Consider the following 18572-nt stretch of genomic DNA (forward strand, 5'->3'; position numbering starts at 1 on the left):
CTTTAAAAAAAAATGATACAAATAAACTATACTTCAATTAAAAAAAAAATCAAGAGAAGTCTCCATCGTACATCTCTGGTCCCCTTCCAGAGCTTCTCTTCAGCCACAGGCGGCCTCACCTTGCTCTCCTTACTAGCCCTTCACAGCTCTGGGCCAGCATCTCCTGCTTCCGGGATCTCCCCGCACCCTCCCCCACTCCAATATGTCCCCTTCCCAGGCAGAGCTACAGCTCTTTCCCCAGCCCTGCATCCTCACACCCATCAACTCCCCCTAAACGGTCCCTTCGGGATCCCCCCTTCCTTCAAAAACAGCCAGAAAATTGTGAATAACAAGGAACTCTTCCCTCTCACAGAAACACTGTTCCTATCACACACATATCTGTCACATTCCTGCTCCCCAAAAGGAGAAAGCTCTTTAAAGGCAGGGACCTTGCCTTTCACCTAGAATTCTATGTGCTCCGCGTGACTGTGTGTGTGTGTGTGTGGAAGGGGCACTATTAATGCCAAACTCTGCGGATGTTCTGTGATTCTCAGAACAAACCTTAGCCATGTTAATACTGTGTTTGAAAATGAACGTGTTGGCAGTTAGGGGAATTAAGTTCTTACCTTGTTTCCCAGCAGAGAGAAGGCCTCTTAAGACAAGTGGGATTTCATGGACTTTGAGTAAGGAAACACAAGTTTTCTTTTCTTAAGACCATAATCTAATGCGTATAAACACATTCATTTAGGCAGACTTTGTGATAGCTCTGTAATTCTTTCCAGTAACATTCAAAGAGAAAAAAGAAATTCCTATTTCGCTAGCTCTTTTCTCCTACCTCTTTCTTTCTTTTTCTTTTTTCTTTTTCTTTAATTAATTAATTTATTTTTGGCTGCGTTGGGTCTTCGTTGCTGTGTGCGGGCTTTCTCTAGTTGCGACAAGCAGGGGCTACTCTTCGTTGTGGTGCGCGGGCTTCTCATTGCGGTGGCTTCTCTTGTTGCGGAGCCTGGGCTCTAGGTGCACGGGCTCCGGTAGTTGCAGTTCACGGGCTCAGTAGTTGTGGCTCGCGGGCTCTAGAGCACAGGCTCAGCAGTTGTGGCGTACGGGCATGTGGGATCTTCCCAGACCAGGGATCAAACCTGTGTCCCCTGTGTTGGCAGGTGGATTCTTAACCCCTGTGCCACCAGGGAAATCCCTCTTCTACCTCTTTCAAATGTTCTCCATCCCTGTTCCCTTCTCTTCCCTTCCCTCATCCCCCACCCACACACACACACAGAGGGAGAAACAGAAGGAAAACGTGTTAGAATTGCAGAAAGAGAATTCCACCAAGTCAAAACTATATGATTTACAGTTGAAAAATCTATTTTTCTGTAACCATTTTCTGCTTAGAAAACCAGTTCCAATATTTCAGCTCCTTTTCAAATGGACTTTGTGTGGTAATGTTGTGTATCTCCATTCCATCCCCTGGAACTTAATTTTTATTTGATTTTATTGACGCTGCTCGATTGGAATGTGTATCGCTTGAGCCCCCATGGAGAACCGAGCAGGTGTGAGTAAAGCAAAACATCTTTTGTTAATAGAAGTACACCCTGGGAGTTCATGGAGACACTGTAACTTCAATTGCTTTTATGAAAATTCCCATGTTGTGAATTTCAAACGGAGCTTGGGAGACCAACCAGCCTTTAATACAAGCCAAAGATACGGTTACTTCTATGACTCAAATGAAGGTTCTGCTTTCTTTCTTCCAAAAAAATAAAGCCAGGTATTTAATTAGAATATTGAAACTGGTAGAAAATCATATTAACTTTGAGTTTGGCTCTCGTGGAGAAAATGGAGCTCTTACTGTGATCAGCCTACAGAAAGATGACTTGGAGTTTCCCAGGTAACTTCTCCAGATGAAAGAGAACTCATCCCACCTTCCTTGGGGTCCAGAATGACCTAAGAGCATTGCCCATTCCCAGCCCAAATCTTCGCACATATTTATATTTAGAAACCAAGGGAACGGGAACAGATTCCCCAAAACTCTCAGCTTAAGGGGGTGATGTATGGTTTCTCTGTCTGCCTCTTGGACCAGCTGCCACAGAGAACCCAGGGGTGAAGCCAAGCCCAGCTTTCTTCCTGATTTGGGGCCAGACTCAGATGATGTTGCCTTCTCCCGAGCTGGAAGGAAAGACGTAAGCTCAGTCTATTACAAAATTGCATGTGTCATTAGAAAAAGATGTCAGAGTGCTTTATTTAAAACTTTGTTTTCTCAGGTTGTATTGCCCAAGTGTATCTTGGCACAGACAACCTCAGCTTCAAAAATTCCAAGATATATAAAGAGGTTCACATAGCTGAAGCTATTATAGTTGGTTATATGCCACTAACACCTTTCCCCCGTTCGTTCTTGCAGAGAAGTGAAGTGATGACTGAATTTCTACTAAAAAATTTGTTCTCTCTTCCTTGCAACCACGGGATCTATTCTTGACAGAATCATTTACTTGTTCCAAAAAGAAAAATGGGGAGTTCATAGTGATGTGGGACCCTTGGGGATTTCTTGGACAAGACCTGCAGAGTCAAAGATTTCCACCACTCTTTCAGAAGAATTATCTAGCAGCCTGTCCTGGTAAACTTGCCAAATTGCTCGTCCTTGGCTAAAAACCACAGGCGCTTGAAAGGTTTTTTTCCCTGTAGAACAATACAGCATCTCTTGCCGGAAGGTAAGCACACTTGTGTGATGCCTCTGGGAGCTTTTTCGGGCTGAGGATAAACTCTTGTAAAGGACCTGGATCACCTGCCAGGTTGACATCTTCACATTCACTTAGGCTGAAAAGAAGATCACTTGTGAAGAAGAACAGAAGTGCCTTTTTAAAACACAAGCCTTGCTTGGTTTTCAATGCTATTTGGTAACTAGGTGGAGAAATAAGAAGGGCTTTGATTATTTTTTCCCCAAACTTTAGACTGTTATGGGGCATGGCTATTCTTATGTGGAAAGTTCTGATAGACTTGAGGACGCTTCTGTGCAACACATAAACTTCTCTGGGAACAGTCCTTCTGGGCAGGGACTTTGTCTCGTCTCTTAGGAAGTCCCCAGCCCTGTTGATGACCTCAGCACAGAGAAATGTAACCAGGCTGAGTGTAGCCACGTCTGTCCCCAGGACCTCACTGTATTTCCAAGCTGCATGACCTCAGCTTCTCAAAGTTACCACAAGTAATGCTGGAATTTATTTTTGGTCCCCTTGGCCGCACTAAGAACATTTGCTAGAAAATAACAAATAGGAGTCCAAAACATGATGTTCAATAATCCGTCAACGGAAAGTAAGAGATCTGCCATGTTGCTTTCCCAAGGGCTTAAGATCCTGCCACCAACGCTGATTCTGAGTTGTGATTTTAATATGCCAATAAAATGGAGTGGTGCCTAAGAGGAGCCATCTGGTGACGTGAGAAAGAGCAGGAAGCTTTTCACAGGCCCAGCTGTGCCTGGCATACAGTTCTTGTGAGTCAGGTGCTCGCCCTCTGCCCAGCCAGAGCCAAACCAGCTCAGGGGCAGATGGAAAAGGAGGAGCACTGCGTTAGGACTTAGGACCCAAAGTCAGGGTGCAGAGCTGCCCTGAATGAGTCCTGTGCCCTCAGGTGAGTCACTCTAATCCTCAGAAGCTCCGTGCTCTCCAGCAAGATGAGAGGCCTGGACTGGACAGCCTGTGGCTCTTCTGTCCTGGGACGTGAATCTTCCGCATCTATCTTCACGCTGTGCTGCTCACGATGGCTGACCCAACTCTCCTTCCCAGCCCAGGTAGCCCAGGGAAGAGACCAGCAGGCCCTGGGAAGTTCAGTGGTCAGTGTGCTGGGCTTCTGAGAAGGGCCCAGGGAGCTAGGGCTTCAGAGAACACCCACACGGCACAGGAAGCCGAGACTGGGGGCTGGCTGCACCTTCCATACAGGAAAGGAAGCGATGACCTCTTCCATCGTGGGCGTCCCAGCTGCAGGAATGGCACGCCCAACCTGGATCCTACGCTCGTAAGAGTTGATATGCTCCTTACAGCACCCTCCAGCTCCTGCCTCTCTCCCCTGCTGATGGCAGAAATGCTGGCTTGAAATGTTTTAAAACCACATGAATCGCAATCATTTAGGGAAACATTCACAATGACGCCTAATTACCAAGCAGCACAATAGCGATTGTGTGCGTTAGGGGCGTTGTAACTGGAATGAGATCTATTCAGTTATAACCCTATGCATGCATGGCCTGTTCGTGGATGTTCAGTCTTCAGAGTTCTGGGAAATAATTGGATAGTTGTTCCCATTTATCATCCAGGCACCCAGATTTCTAGAGAACAAAACCTAAACCAGGGCTTCTCTGTTATTAACATGCAGAAGAATGTGAAAGTTTTGGAGTGGCTGTTACTATGCTGATTCCTGGGCCTCGCTGCCAGGGGTGCTGGCTTAGTGGGTCTGGGGAACAGGCTGGGGTCTGCCTTGTCAACTAGCACACCAGGTGAGCCCAGTGCTTGTGGTCGGAGGAGATTCACCCGGGGAGATACCGACCCAAAGCCCACCCCTGCGCCGGCTCCCGTTACCTGAAGGCCCGTCTCCCGTGCTAGACCTTGCCTGGTTCTTCCTTCCTCCAGGCTCCAAGCTTAGTGAACACAAGCTTCCTGAGCACCACGCTGGCCGCAGAGCCAAACATCATGCCTGGTGGCTCAAGAATCCCCTCCCATAAACAAGAGTTCCAGTCTTTTCTGTTACATCCTTTATCTTTCCCTTCGGCCTCATCACTTACTGTCTTGAGCTAAAAGTGGTACCCAGCATGTTTCTACTGTTACGTTATTTGTGCTTATACACCCTAAAATTTCCTTTGGAAGAATGCCTGCCGGTTCTAACGTGGGACTCCAGAGTCTCTTTTCCCAAAGCAAAGACTCTAGGGGCTCCTCAGGCGCCCCACACATCCTGGACAATGGAAACAGGGTCCCCTCACTCCCAGGACGCAGTGAGCGGTTCCGAGGGAAGGGGCTGCCCCTGGAGGGGAGGTGGGGTCTCTGTAGGCGCTCCGCCTCCGGACGGCAGTCCCCTGGGCTGCTTCTTTGCCTGAGGTCAACTGATTCTTTTTTTTTCCCAAGAATTCTTGGGTTTGTCCCATTGCTTTGATTTCCACTGCACCCACCTGTTTCTTGGGGTCAAGGTTTTCATCCTTCTCTGGCTTCTAAGTCTTGGGATCAGCCATAAATACCCTCCTGCTTTCCAACTCCTGAAGTCCACCACAATCCGTTCATCCTTTTGAAGTTGGAAACAGCTGGAAACAGACCGAGGGTAAAAAGAGCTAACGGAGACCCACAGATGTTCAGTGCAAAGGCTCCCAAGCCGCTTTGTTCCTCAGACTCCTCGGCTTGTAACCGGAGCCGAGGCCGGGATGATGGTCCGAACGCTCCTGGCTCTTCAGAGGCCCCTCCCTTGATGTTCACATCGGGGGGGGGGCTGGTCCTCCCTGTCTCTCTCTTCAACGGTCCTTCCTATTTCAGTTTATTTACTCATTTCATGCTCCCCCCGGTCCCAACCTCCCCAGGAGAGAAGGAAATTGGGAAAATGCTAATGATGGATTTCAGGACTCCCAAAGATCCCCAGAAAGATCCCTTCGTACAGGCATCCCTCATCATCCCTGGGGGATTGGTTTCACGAGCCCCACCAATACCAAAATCCATGGATGCTCAAGTCCCTTATATAAAATGAGGTAGTATTTGCCTATAACCTACGCACATCCTCAGGTACATTTTAAATCACCATGTAAGTGCTCTGTCAATAGTTACTGACACAGCAAATTCCAGGTTTGCTTTTTGGAACCTTCTGGAATTTCTTTTTCTGAATAATTTTGATCTGTGGTTGGTTGATTCTGTGTATGGGGAACCCACAGATACTGAGGGCTGACAGGATTAGACATAGTCTAAGCATTCAGCCTTATTATGATGATTTGGCCTTCATCTACCTCACTCACTGTGCTTATGTCTCAGTTTCCCCCCAAGATCCCCAGCACTTTAATTCAAACTGTAGCTCTCTTTCCCATAGCCAGAAGCAACCTGTTTCTTAGCAAGTTGCTTTGTAATTTTTCTAAAAACGTATCCAGTTTAATACCATCTTGATCACATTAGATGACCCACAGTGCAAGTTAGCTCCCATGCAGTTGATCACTAGGAAAGGAGGTCAGCAGGACCCGGAAACGGCGTGGGTTCATGATCTCTTCCTGGGCAAGGGGCACTGTTACCACAGCAATAGAATGATAACCTTCCTCAGAGAAGGAAGAATTAAACAGCCTGATTACCACCCTAGCACTAGGAACCTATAACCTGTACCTTTAAGGAAATAGACATCGTGGGCCTCTGGGAGACCCTCCCCTAGAAGCCAGGTGCAGCCTCTGTGGCCCTCGCCTTGGGGGAGTAGCAAGTCCTGGGTCGCCCACCTTCACAGCAGCCCACAGCCTCCCCGATCTGTGCTGCCGCAGCCCTGCCAGCTCTGTTCTGATGTAAACGTCGCCAGGGATGCCACTCACTTGTTTGCTGTGGCATTTTCTAGACTCCCTGAGAGCTGCCTAACTGGGCTCTGGAGATTATTATTCCAGGAACCAATTTTTGTTTTGATACTGCTCTGGTTACAAGGTTGCATAGTTTAGAATGGCCTGCTGTAATCTTATGTCTTCATAAACGCAGTTCCTTCAGTAAATCATTTTGCAGAGCGCAAAGCTTTGTAAGGAAACACATCACCTTAGAGCCGAAACACCTGTCTTATCTTTACCTGGAAGACACATTTCAACACTTAATTTCGATGTGTCTCTGTGATCTCTGTAAATGGATTGCAAGTCCTTACTTTAAGTCTTGAAGTTACCAAAAAGATAACTTAGAGGTTCATTTGCCTGGAAATGAGATACTGTTCTAATGCCCTTTCGTTCAAGGTAGCCTGGATTCAGTGTTGACTAGTTTCTAAGATCGGGTATAGACACCTTGTAGCCTTCAGTTTCTAAGTTACATGTTGATATCTTTATGAAACCATTTTATTTTTGTGTCCTATTCATTCACTCTCATAGTTTCTCTCCCTCTCTGTCTCTGACTTTCTCTTTCTCTCTCTTGGTCTCTCCCTCTCCCTCTCTCTCTTTCCTTCTTTCTTTCCTTGTCACTCTTGGAGAGGAGGGCTAATTTTATTAAAGCCTGTTTCTTAGTGACTGGTTCTTAGTGACTGGTTCGTTTTCGGTTTTGTCAGTATGATCCATCATGCTAAGATAAGGGATATTTTATATTCTTGGAAAAAGAAATGAAGAAAGAAGATATACCATATTAATAATATGAACTTAGATCTGTCAATATTTCTCACAGAAGGCCTCAGTTACCTTGTCATGTGATGTGTGAGTTATTTGTCTTTAGTGATGATGCCATCAAATCAGAAACATTTAGTTGGTGTTCATATATAATATACCCCTTGCTATGAAATACATACACATCAAATCCTTGTTTTAACATTTATTGACCACTTATCATTTTCTTTATATACATTAGTTAATTTAAAAATCATAATAATATCTAACACATTGCAACCAATGTTGTTCTCTTAATTTATTTTATTGGAGTATAGTTGATTTACAATGTTGCATTAATTTCTACTGTACAGCAGAGTGATTCAGTTATACATATATATTCTTTTTCCTATTCTTTCCCATTATGGTTTATCACAGGATATTGAAGCAGCCAAGGTCGTTTTAAGGCTTGTTATGTGCCAAGTATTCTTCTAAGCATTTCAGTGGTTTTAATTCATTTAATTCTCCAATCATCCCCTAGAAGATAAGTACTCTCATTATACTCATTTTTTCAGGAAAGGAAACTGAAAATGGTTATTGAGCCTAAGGTCAAACAGCTAGGGCGTGGTGAAGCCAAAACTGAAAACCAGGCATTCTGACTCCAGAGCCTGCAGGGCAAACATCCCCGGGCCGTCACCATGCTGGCCCAGAGAGGAAAGAAACGTCATTCCCATTATGCAGTTGAAGAAACTGAGGCTTGGAAAGATAACCTTGTCCAAAGTTGTAGATATTCAGGAGTAGAACAGGGATTTGAACTAAAAACTTAAGCCCTTGACCACTTCAGTTCCTCCTGAATTTTTCTGCTTCTCTGTAATCTTTGGCTCCTATTCCTCCATTAGATCCCCTTGTCTTTTGAATATTTTTAAGACTTCATGTGGAAAAACCTCAGTGCTTTTCATTTATTCCTTTTGAATTTGCATATTTATCATTTATTTCTCAAGTGTATGTAGAAATAAGACTATCTGGTTTAAACAGGAAGTCTTTAGCAAAAAGACATCACTTCGAAGGCATTCTCAAAAAAGTTCTCAAATGTGCAAACACTTTTTTTTTTCCTCTTAAAAACTCTTCTGAATTAACTTGGCAGAAGACTGGCCATTCCTGATAGCTTTGAGAATCCTCCCAATTTCTCCTTAAAATTCCGTGGAAGATAAACAAAAAGATTGGCAGTGGAAACTAAAGCTGAGAAGACTGTATACAAAAGACCAGCCGGATTCGCCACGCCTGGTATCACTCAGAGGGTTTTATAAGGGAGCACACTTTTGGATGAAAAGGCACACACTCCAAAGGCTGAACCAGAACAGGACAGATGCTCGCCAAGGGGACCGGACAACCTTCTGACTCATGCGTTCTGTTACTGTGATACATCGGGTTGGCACCAACAAGAAAAACAGACATAGTCCCCAACTTTTGAACCTGTGAGAGCCACACTTCTGCCTCACATCTACCAACGTCTCCTTCCTGTTTTTGTCAGTTTCTTCAGCTACTCACCTATGGCTGGAACAGGGGTAGAAGATGGGGCGGAGGGAAGGGGGGGTGGTTTTGGAGAAACAGTTTAGGAGCTCCCAGTGGAAGAACCACTTGCAGATAAAGGGGTATGTTGTCCCCAGAAGAAAACAAAATAGGGTTCGGTGACGAAACCTGAGTGGGCTCCAGGAGATCTGCCCTCAAGGAATACTAGACTTGATGAGCTGAGCTGGGCTCTACACACCAATGATAATCTCCAACCTGGAGAGGAGAGATGTGCTCGCCAGTGTCCGGACCCCCATCCCCAGGCTGGGGTATCCATCCTCCAGGTGCTATGAGCTGAACCCTTCTCCAGAGTTGATAGGAGCTGCCTCACCTGGAAAGGCAGGGACGATCCCACCCTCCCCCCAGGTCATTACACTCAGCCAACGACCCGCACTGTGCAAAAGGGCAGCCCCTTGTTCAAGGGGGGACAACCAATGGGACTGTTCATGCTCCAGAGCTCCCCGTGGGCTCAGGTTGAGGTTGGACTTCAAGCTGAATCCACATGTTCACCTGGCTTCTTCCTCAGTCCCATCCTGGACCCCTCGCTCCCTTGCAGGTTTTACCTGCAAACGCTCTCACTGAATCACTGCAAAACAATCCCCGTCTCAGGGGGATTGCTCTGCTTCTAGGGATACCAACCTCAGAAAATCTCCTGAACTAATGAATAATCATGTAAATAAAGCACACTGAATATCATGTAAATAAAGGTGACACAAAAACATTTATACCTGTAGTTTTTTTTCTAATTGTAGAGATTCCAAATTCAACTCCCCAAACTACAGAACCAGAATATTTTGTGGCTCTTGAAATGCATTGCCAGATTATTTTTTGGAGAAATTGTCCCGATTGTACTAACCTCCAACAATGTTTCAGAGCAGAGGTACTAACACAGCAGCCAGCTCTCGGAACCAGCATCATTCAAGGCTCTGAAGGGTATCGTTGCGGCTTTTATCTGTGTCTCCTGGATTGCTAATGAGGTTACACATTTCCCCATATCTGTTTACTCATTGTAGCCCTTTCTTAGGTGCATTTCCAGTCTGAGAAGAAAATTCCATGCCAGGTTTCCAAAGGTTTCAACGCCACGAGATTAATCTCGTTGCGTGTGAGGGCTTTTCAGCTCCATGTAAGACAATTCCAAGTTTAAAAACCGGTCCAAGTCGTCAGGACTGTTTTTCCTGTGGAGAAAGGTTAAAGCAAAGCAGATGTGCAACGGCCTCCCACCTCCTTTCTTAAGCTGCATTGTTTGTCAGGGAGTGTTAACTCTTGAACCTGCACGCAAAAGAAGGCTGAAGAAATCATTTAATGGTTGTTAAAATGACTTTTCACGTCATTTTATTAATAAAAACAAGGGCACTAAATAACCTGAGCTTCCCTGTGATAAGTGACCTCGTTGGCTTTCCTCCCTCAGCCCTCCTGGCAAACCCCCTGTTTTCCTCACGACCTTCTTCCCTTTCTTCTCCTCAAGTGCCCTGAATGTAGGTGTTCCCCCCAAATTTCTGTCCGTGGGCCTTTTGTGGTTCCCCCTTCACCTTTTCTTTTGGTCGTGAATTTGTAGCATGAAATGAATCCATCTGGAGTGGTTTTTCCTGACCTTTCCATCCCACTCAGGAGTGTGGAATTCCTCAGGGTGACCCACACACCCAGCAGTGCTCTCCCAGCGACGGGGACCTTCACGATGAGGACACGTGGTTCGCTAGGGAATGCCACAGAGACAACATGGGTGTTTCTATGTAATTCTCATACCACCACCTGGCCACTGACCTGGGGTGAAAGACGACTTGCTCACCGCGGTCTACGTGCTTCTTGTTATGGGCACAAAACAAGTTGTTGACAAACTGAGCCCAAGGATGCGTGTTTCTAGCCTGTGTTAAGACTTTAAGTTTCTTACCAAGATCTAAAAATTGGGAGATTTCATATCTGATTTCTAGCTTCTCTTAAAGAAAAAGATATGCTAATATTAGGCTCCAAATTCCTGCATGAGTAGAATCTACAAAAGCCTGGTAATGGCTCCCCTCTTGAATGAATCATGTACCCTCCAGGTTAACACGGTCCCCACCCTTCCCCATTGCCTTAGACCTCCTCATACTTCTTTGCCTCTTTGCTTAATATCCATCCTCCCTCATTCTATCCTTCCATCCATCCATCCATGTATCAATCCTTCCTTCTATCTTTCCTTTTTCCTTTCCTTCCTTCCTCTCTCCCTTCCTTCCTATACTAACCCTTTCCCTGTCTAAGAGTCTCTCCTCTCATGCTTCCTTCAACTCACGCCTCTATGTGGCACAGCCTATTCAGTTGTAGAATCCTATTTGCTGTCACCTCTTCTGTAATGGTTTTCCTGACTGCCCACTATCCCCACTACCTAGTTAATCATTGACTCTTCTCTAGCTACTCTCTCTGACATGTATATCTGCATGTATTTATCTACACATATTGGACAACCAAAATGTCTGTTGAGAGAATAGCATGCAATAGGCAGTCAGCGAGGGGCTGCACGTATAAAACCAAACACAATATGGTCCTGGGCAGCATGAGGTGCACAGTGTGTGGAAAGTGTCAGGATAAAAGCTCCACAGAGTGTTGTGGAAAAGTGAGGAAAGGGCCCTCCATCTGGACCAGGCTCTCCAGAGCAAGGGACTTCCTTGATCAGAGATTTGAAGGACAAGGAATTAATTGCTTAGCTAATAAATTGAGGACAAGTGAATTTTAGGAAATCATAATCTGAGAAGGCACAGAAGCATAAAGGGAATTGCAATCAGCTCTATATTGTTACAGATAAGGGTACATTTCCTGAAGCAGCAAAAAATGAGGCAAGAATCATTTTAACCTACTCTTTGTTGAAATCCATGGTTTCCTTTGACTCCATTTTAAATGGTAGAATTGATTAAAGATCACAGTTAAAATACATAGAGGTGACTGTATTTTAGAAGAAAGACTTAATTTTTAACTTAAGAGACCTACATTTTTCATCTTAGTTCTGTGATTTTATGTGACTATGGAGCCCACTCTCAAGCTTTCTTTGGAAGCAAGAGTTTGGAAGGGATTTTGGAAGCAGGAACACAATACAGGCCATTTTTAACACCAAGCCTATCATGCTGCTTTGTTTTCACAAGCACAAATAGAAAAATTCAAGAGAAAAGTTTCACAGATACAGTCATGAAAATTGGATAGGGGTGTACAAGGACAACTCACTTATTTGGGGTAAAATAAAAACTTGTTTTATCCCAAATTTTTCCAAATTATTTTTGGAAGTTACAACACAATCAAATTTGATTCCCCAAATCTTCTCCTGGGGATTGTTTGGCAAATATGAAATGTAAGTGAGGAAAAATTTCCTCCCAACCTTCCAAATGGAGTTTTCTGCCATAATATCAGGAAAATATTACCTGAATTTATCTTGCAGGCAGACTAGATGTTATTTTACCTTTTTTTTCCCCCCTGAAATTACTTTCAAGGATTAAGTCAGAAAGAGAAGTGCTTCACTGGTGGCACAGTGGTTAAGAATCCGCCTGCCAATGCAGGGGAACATGCGTTCGAGCCCTGGTCTGGGAAGATCCCACATGCTGCGGAGCAACTAAGCCCGTGAGCCACAACTACTGAGCCTGCGCTCTAGAGCCCATGTGCCACAACTACTGAGCCTGCGCTCTAGAGCCCGTGAGCCACAACTACTGAACCTGCACTCTAGAACCCGGGAGCCACAACTACTGAGCCCGTGAGCCACAACTGCTGAGCCCGCGTGCCTAGAGCCCATGCTCCACAACAAGAGAAGCCACTGCAATGAGAAGCCCGCACACTGCAACGAAGAGTAGCCCCCGCTCGCCACAACTAGAGAAAGCCCACGCACAGCAACGAAGACCCAACACAGCCAAAAATAAACAAATAAAAATAAATAAATAAATTTATTTTTTAAAAAAAGAAGAAAGAGAAGGGATTATTTTGTACCGATAATGTGTTCTCTCTATAGCTGGATTTTAGTTATCACTGCCTGAAGCATACTTAACAAACATTAACATTGGCGTTTAGTGCTTAAAATTTCAGGTTCCACATACAAAGTTCCAAATATATCTGCCAAATATGGCAAACCCCCATGAAAGTTATTCATTTTGAAAGTTTGAAATGGTAGTTTCCTTGATGTTCTAAAGATAAGGACCCCTGCATTCTTTAGCCAAATAGTTTCTCTTTTGATGGCTAATAAACTTCAGGATGGAACATAAGAACTTTGTCGTGAACATTCAAATATTCACAGAGGAAGGCGTGTACTCTCGCACTTTTCATGGGGTTGACTACCTTGATAACGACATGAGTAGTTCTCATAGACTGCTGGGCAGGGTTTTAGATGCTCACCAGTGAAGAAATCTGATTTTTTTTCCCTGCTGAATTCTTCACTGTGAATCCAATGTTACTGGAACATCATCCCTGCACATTCCAATCAATTTTTTTAAGCTCATTTGTTCAGAAGAATTTTGAAAGGGCGTCAAAGATGTTATTGGTTTGGTTGTAGCCCCAAAGCCTTGAGAAACAGCTTCTTTACTTCCACACCATCTTTAACCACAAGTCACGCATTAAAGATATGGCGTAACACAATGTTCTTGAGGACAATCATAAGATGCATCAGATTAAGGGGAGGAAAAAGCCAGGATGTGATCTTTTGCAAAACTTAAAAATGTGGCATCAACAGGTAAGACTTTCTAATGCCCGACTATAGAATTTGAGGAAAAAAATTCTGGAATAGCTTTGAAATATCCTCTCAAAGAAACTTTTGGGAACACTCAGAATGCATTGTTCCCTGAGAATTTCTCCAGCATTGTGAAGTTTGGTCCTCCAGTGATTAAAAGAGATACTTTATACAATATCTTTACAGCCATTACAGTTTTTCTTAATATGTTCTAATATTGTTTAATATTATATACCACAGAGAACTGCACTCTAGTAATAAGATCTACCCGTATAAAAATAAGGTTTGTGTGAATCCAATTTAAATGCCATGATAAATGAGGAGTTTGGGATTAACATATACCCACTACTATATATGAAATAGATAATCAACAAGGACCTACTGTATAGCACAGGGGACTCTACTCAATGTTCTGTAATACCTTACATGGGAAAAGAATCTGAAGAAGAATGAATATATGTATATGTATAACTGAATCACGTTGCTGCACACCTGAAACTAACACAACATTGTAAATCAACTATATTCCAATATAAAATAAAAATTAAATTAGAAAAGTAAATAAATGCCATGATACCCATGGTGGGGACGACATGGTTCCTTTGATCAGTGTACTTAGGCACAAAAAAGTTGAATGCTTGTTGTCTGTGATAACCTGCTTCCAACCTTGATATACAAGTGAACCTCATCAGATTTGTGTTTTGGCTGGCATCTTCAGTTGCCTTATAGAAAAAATCATTCTTTTTTAATGAGGAGTGTTTCCAAGAGTGCCAAGCTGGTTTTGAAGAATAAAGTGATGCTGATGGCAGAAGACGACCCCCTAGTTTCCCCTCATACCTGAGCCCAGGAAGCAAAATATTTGCTCGTTTTGTGTGTTTACCCATGTCGGCCTAAAACAAGCCACTGTTTAATGGAGACTTAGACAAGATTTAAAATAGTTTTATGATTCTCTGACTTTATTTGCTGTTGGGCTAACTCCATTGTCAAACAATACAGAGATATAAAAAGCAAAAAGAATGATTCCCCTTCTCTTACCAATTCATCCTTCTGAGGTAAATCAAGTTACGTACCCATCCTCTTCTTCATGCTCCTGCAAATACATATTTATATTAACACACAAATACATAGTGTTTTTACCATATAAAAAGAGCGTTATATTGCACATTTTTGTGCAACTTGCTTTATCACTTACCAGCTTCTCATGGGGGAATCCCCCTTGACCATACAGACAAATTACTCATTTTCATTTTAAAGAACACCAAAAACTTAAGATTCTGATTCACTTTGCATTAAAATTTATTAAAATGGGGAAGGAATTTTTTTAATCATACTGTATTTCCATCTAATAACATAAGTTTTCATTTATTGAGGTGTTTTTAGGGTGTTTTTTGTTTGTTTTGTTTGTTTGTTTTTTGGCTACACGGCTTGTGGGATCTCAGTTCTCTGACCAGGGATTGAACCTGGGCCATGGCAGTGAAAGCCCAGAATCCTAACCACTAGACCACCAGGGAACTCCTGGTTATTGAGGTTTTATTTTACATCTTTCAAGAGGAAAAAAAGGTTTTCATGTAGCTTTTGTTAAATTTTTTGTTTTTAGATTTTCTTACGGTCATGAAAAAGCTTTTCTTTTCCATTTATGTTTAAGTGGTTATCACTAGTACGGTAGATTGTATTATTGGTCATTATCTACTTCCTCCATGGTAAGAGAGGTATGCTTGTTGGGTATCATTTGCAGTACCTTCTTAGAGATGAAACATACATCCATCCTATCCCCATTTGTGTTGGCCATGTGACTTCCTTTGGCCAATGAATATATGACATAAGCACAGCAAACGGAAGCTTGAAATTCAAGTGTGTGATAATACTTGTCCTCTTGAGCTCCTGCTCTCTGGCATGAACATGGCCAGGTTGGGCCTACTTCTTCAGCCTAGATCCTGGAACAAGAATGCTCATGAAGCAGACCTGCAGCCAACCCGTAGCTTGGAGCAGAGTAGCTGCCAACCATCAAGATCTGTGAAGGGTGTCATATTTTACTTTACTTTCAAGTTAAGACGTTCATTTGCCCATTGCATGGATGCTGACAGAAGGCACAACTCCTGAACCAGAGACAAAAGACAGCAGCCAGAGTGAGTGTCAGCACGTTTGTGTTGGTTCCCCGAGTCTTCATTCCCATGGTGGGGCCCGGATACACGCCTGAACACAAAGTCGGTTGCATCACAGGAGAGGGACAGTGAACTTGAAATCCCATCATGTCATAGCAAGCAGTAAGCAAGCCTACTCTTTGCCCCAGAGGTAGGTGTTACCTTCTGCCTCAAGGTTGCTCACTGCAAACTCAACCCTGAGGAATGGCTGGGTAAAAAAATGATCAGGGTTTTAAAGGCTTAGCATACCCAGCAGGACACATAGGGACACAAGAGGCTCATGGAAGAGTATCTCCCACCACCAACCCTCGGGCCTCATGGAATGTCAGTGAGAAGTAAATGTTTGCTATTGTATCAGGGTTGTTTTGCTACAGAACAAAGTTAACTGATGCAACAAGTACAGAGAAAAATCTATTGATATTTGTATATTTATCTTACATCTTGCCACCATACCTTAGTCTCTTATTTAAAAAAATAATTTAGTATAGTTTCTTGAGTTCTCTAAGTATAACAACATCTTCTGCAAATAAAGTGAATTCTCTCTGCCCTCCCCCAGTATTTATGTTGATTGTTATTATTTTGTTTTCTTACCTTCAGCATTAGCCTAAGTTTCCAATTTTTGAATAATAATGGTGATAGCAAACATGCCACTCTTCATTCCAAACCTAACCTTTGATGCTTTGCTTGTGATGCTGGGGCTGGAATTCAGCCAACCGTGTTTTTGCTTTGCAAGTTGGCTCCCTGTTAAACTGTGCTGATAAAGAGTTCACTGGCAGAGAGCTCCCAGGAAGGAGAAGGAAGCAGGGATTGTTCCTTACTGTTTGTTTTCTGGTCACTTCTTATTTGCTCCCTGTTCTATGAGCGTCATCCTACCAATGCTGCTTCATCTTGACAGCAGTTCCTTCCCATAGCAGCAGGACAATCCCATGAACAGTTTTCTAACATGTGTAGGAACCACCTCATTGCACCCCCATCTCACAGATACATGACATCTGCGTTTCATTTCCACAAGGCCTTTCTCTAAGCTTCTAAGTTTTAATAACTCCAACTTCTCTTCTTGATCCCACTCCATCATATAGTGGTAGCTGCTTTCTGCAATTGCTACCTCTGTGATCCCAAGTTCTCTTTTTGTTTTTATGCTACCTTGTGAAGTTGACACCTAGGTAATAATTCTTTATATTAAATTCTCTCTGCTAAAATAACTGGTGTGGTGTATGCCTCTTGACTGACCCCTGATTGATAAAGTAGCTATCCCTAACTATTTTCTGATTTTAATGATGATGCTTTATCCATTTGCCTTTTAGCACTATAGCTGCTGGGTTTTGGTTTTTGGTTGATTGTTATTGAAGTTTATCAAGTGTATTTCTTGTATATATTGACAAATGCATTTTTTCTTTCTTGTTAATGAAAAAAACTAGACACTTTTCATAATGTTGAATCATCCTTATATTTCTGGAATAAATAGCTAATAGTTAACACATTTGTAGCACTTACTACATATGTTCCAGGCATTTTATATATATAAATTCACTTAGCAAACCTACTTGGTTATGGCTCATAATTACATTGCCAAATGTTTATTTAGAACTTATATTTATAACTGAAATTGAACAATATTTAGAGTTTTATCTCTTGTATTGTTATTACTTGTTCTTACTAACTTATCACCTCTATCGAACTGAAAGATCCTTGAAAATCAATGTCTTACTATGCAGTCAGTATATCAGTATCATGCAAGAGTGTGTGATTGATGTTTGTTGAATGATTAAACACACTTAATAGATCTAAAGTAAGTCTACTTTATGAAAATTAGCATTTATTCTGTAATATAAATTCTGATTTCACACATTTAAAAATATTTGTAAGTAATCAAAGTACATAAAAATGGATACATTTAATATTAAACTAGACTTCTCTGGGCATATGTATGCATTTCAGAACTCTATCATTTTAAGAATTGTTGCTTATCCTGTCTCCTTAAATATCTCTTCATAGAGTTTTAAAATTCTCCAACATTTTGTTAATAGCAATAATTACTTTTGTATATTTTTGAGTTACGCATTATGTTTTGTGATGTAGATTATATCAAAATTATTCCTTTTTCCAGAAGATTAAAGACAAATTAGTAAAAGATATGCATCAGGGATTCTTAATGTATGAAACCATTTTCAACAAAATGTTTTTTATTTAAGTCAAAATTGGATTTCCATGGTTTAGGGCTTCAGGGCTACTAAGCCATTGCTCCCACAGATTTAAGACTTGAACTAGACATCAAAGGTTATCGTGCGGCCCCTTCAAGGCATTAGCTAAAGTTTTGGTAACTGTTTTCTGTGGTTTAGTTTTGCTTGAATCCTTCCCTTCAAAGCAGCTGTTGCTATGTCATTGAGATTAAGTTTAAGGACAAGATGTGTTATTATTTATTTGTATGTTTTTTTCAATTGTATTTTAAGGCCCTTCTGTGTGCACAGGAAAATACTGGCAGACGGGTAAGTAAAGATGTTATCTTCTACCACCAAGGATTGTGCAACATAAGGACCCACATGCAGACCCACATTTTATATAGAAATAACACTGTGGGACAAACTTTTTTTTGCAATCCCAAAGCAATAGGAAAAAAAAAAAAACCTATCATAAGGAGAGGAGCACAGTGCTGAATTGGTACCCTGAGGATTTTTTCCTTATTTGTTTCTGCTATTGTTGTTTTAATTCTAGGTTCTGATTTTATGTAGTTTGGGGGGTAATGACTGGCCATTTATGATCACGATTACAAAGGATCTTTTTCTCACACCCTTTCGTCATGTTTGGAAGCAGTAATATAAACCATGGTAATAGAAATTATTTTACTATTATTTATTTTTTCACCTTCCCTAATACCCTAAAGTTTATAACTCTAATTTTCATGAGTAGGAATGACATATATGTGTGTGTGTGTGTGTGTGTGTGTGTGTGTGTGTATATATATACA

General features: G+C 42.3%; 2 long non-coding RNA genes across 3 annotated transcripts in view; one reads left to right on the plus strand and one right to left on the minus strand.

Annotated features, from left to right (window-relative positions):
* LOC309656466 overlaps positions 1-18572 on the minus strand; it is a 607356-nt gene that overhangs the window by 479685 nt on the left and 109099 nt on the right. The window lies entirely within an intron of this gene.
* LOC309656443 overlaps positions 1-18572 on the plus strand; it is a 205828-nt gene that overhangs the window by 182378 nt on the left and 4878 nt on the right. The window contains exon 8 of one of the 2 annotated variants that reach the window (XR_014261336.1): positions 18058-18093. The exons of the other annotated variant lie outside the window; for it this stretch is intronic. This is a non-coding gene — a long non-coding RNA (uncharacterized lncRNA). The remainder of the gene's footprint in view (positions 1-18057; positions 18094-18572) is intronic. 2 annotated transcript variants of the gene reach the window in all.

Source organism: Balaenoptera physalus, assembly GCF_965194825.1.
Source record: "Balaenoptera physalus genome assembly, chromosome: 2".
In the NCBI taxonomy this organism is placed as follows: domain Eukaryota; kingdom Metazoa; phylum Chordata; class Mammalia; order Artiodactyla; family Balaenopteridae; genus Balaenoptera; species Balaenoptera physalus.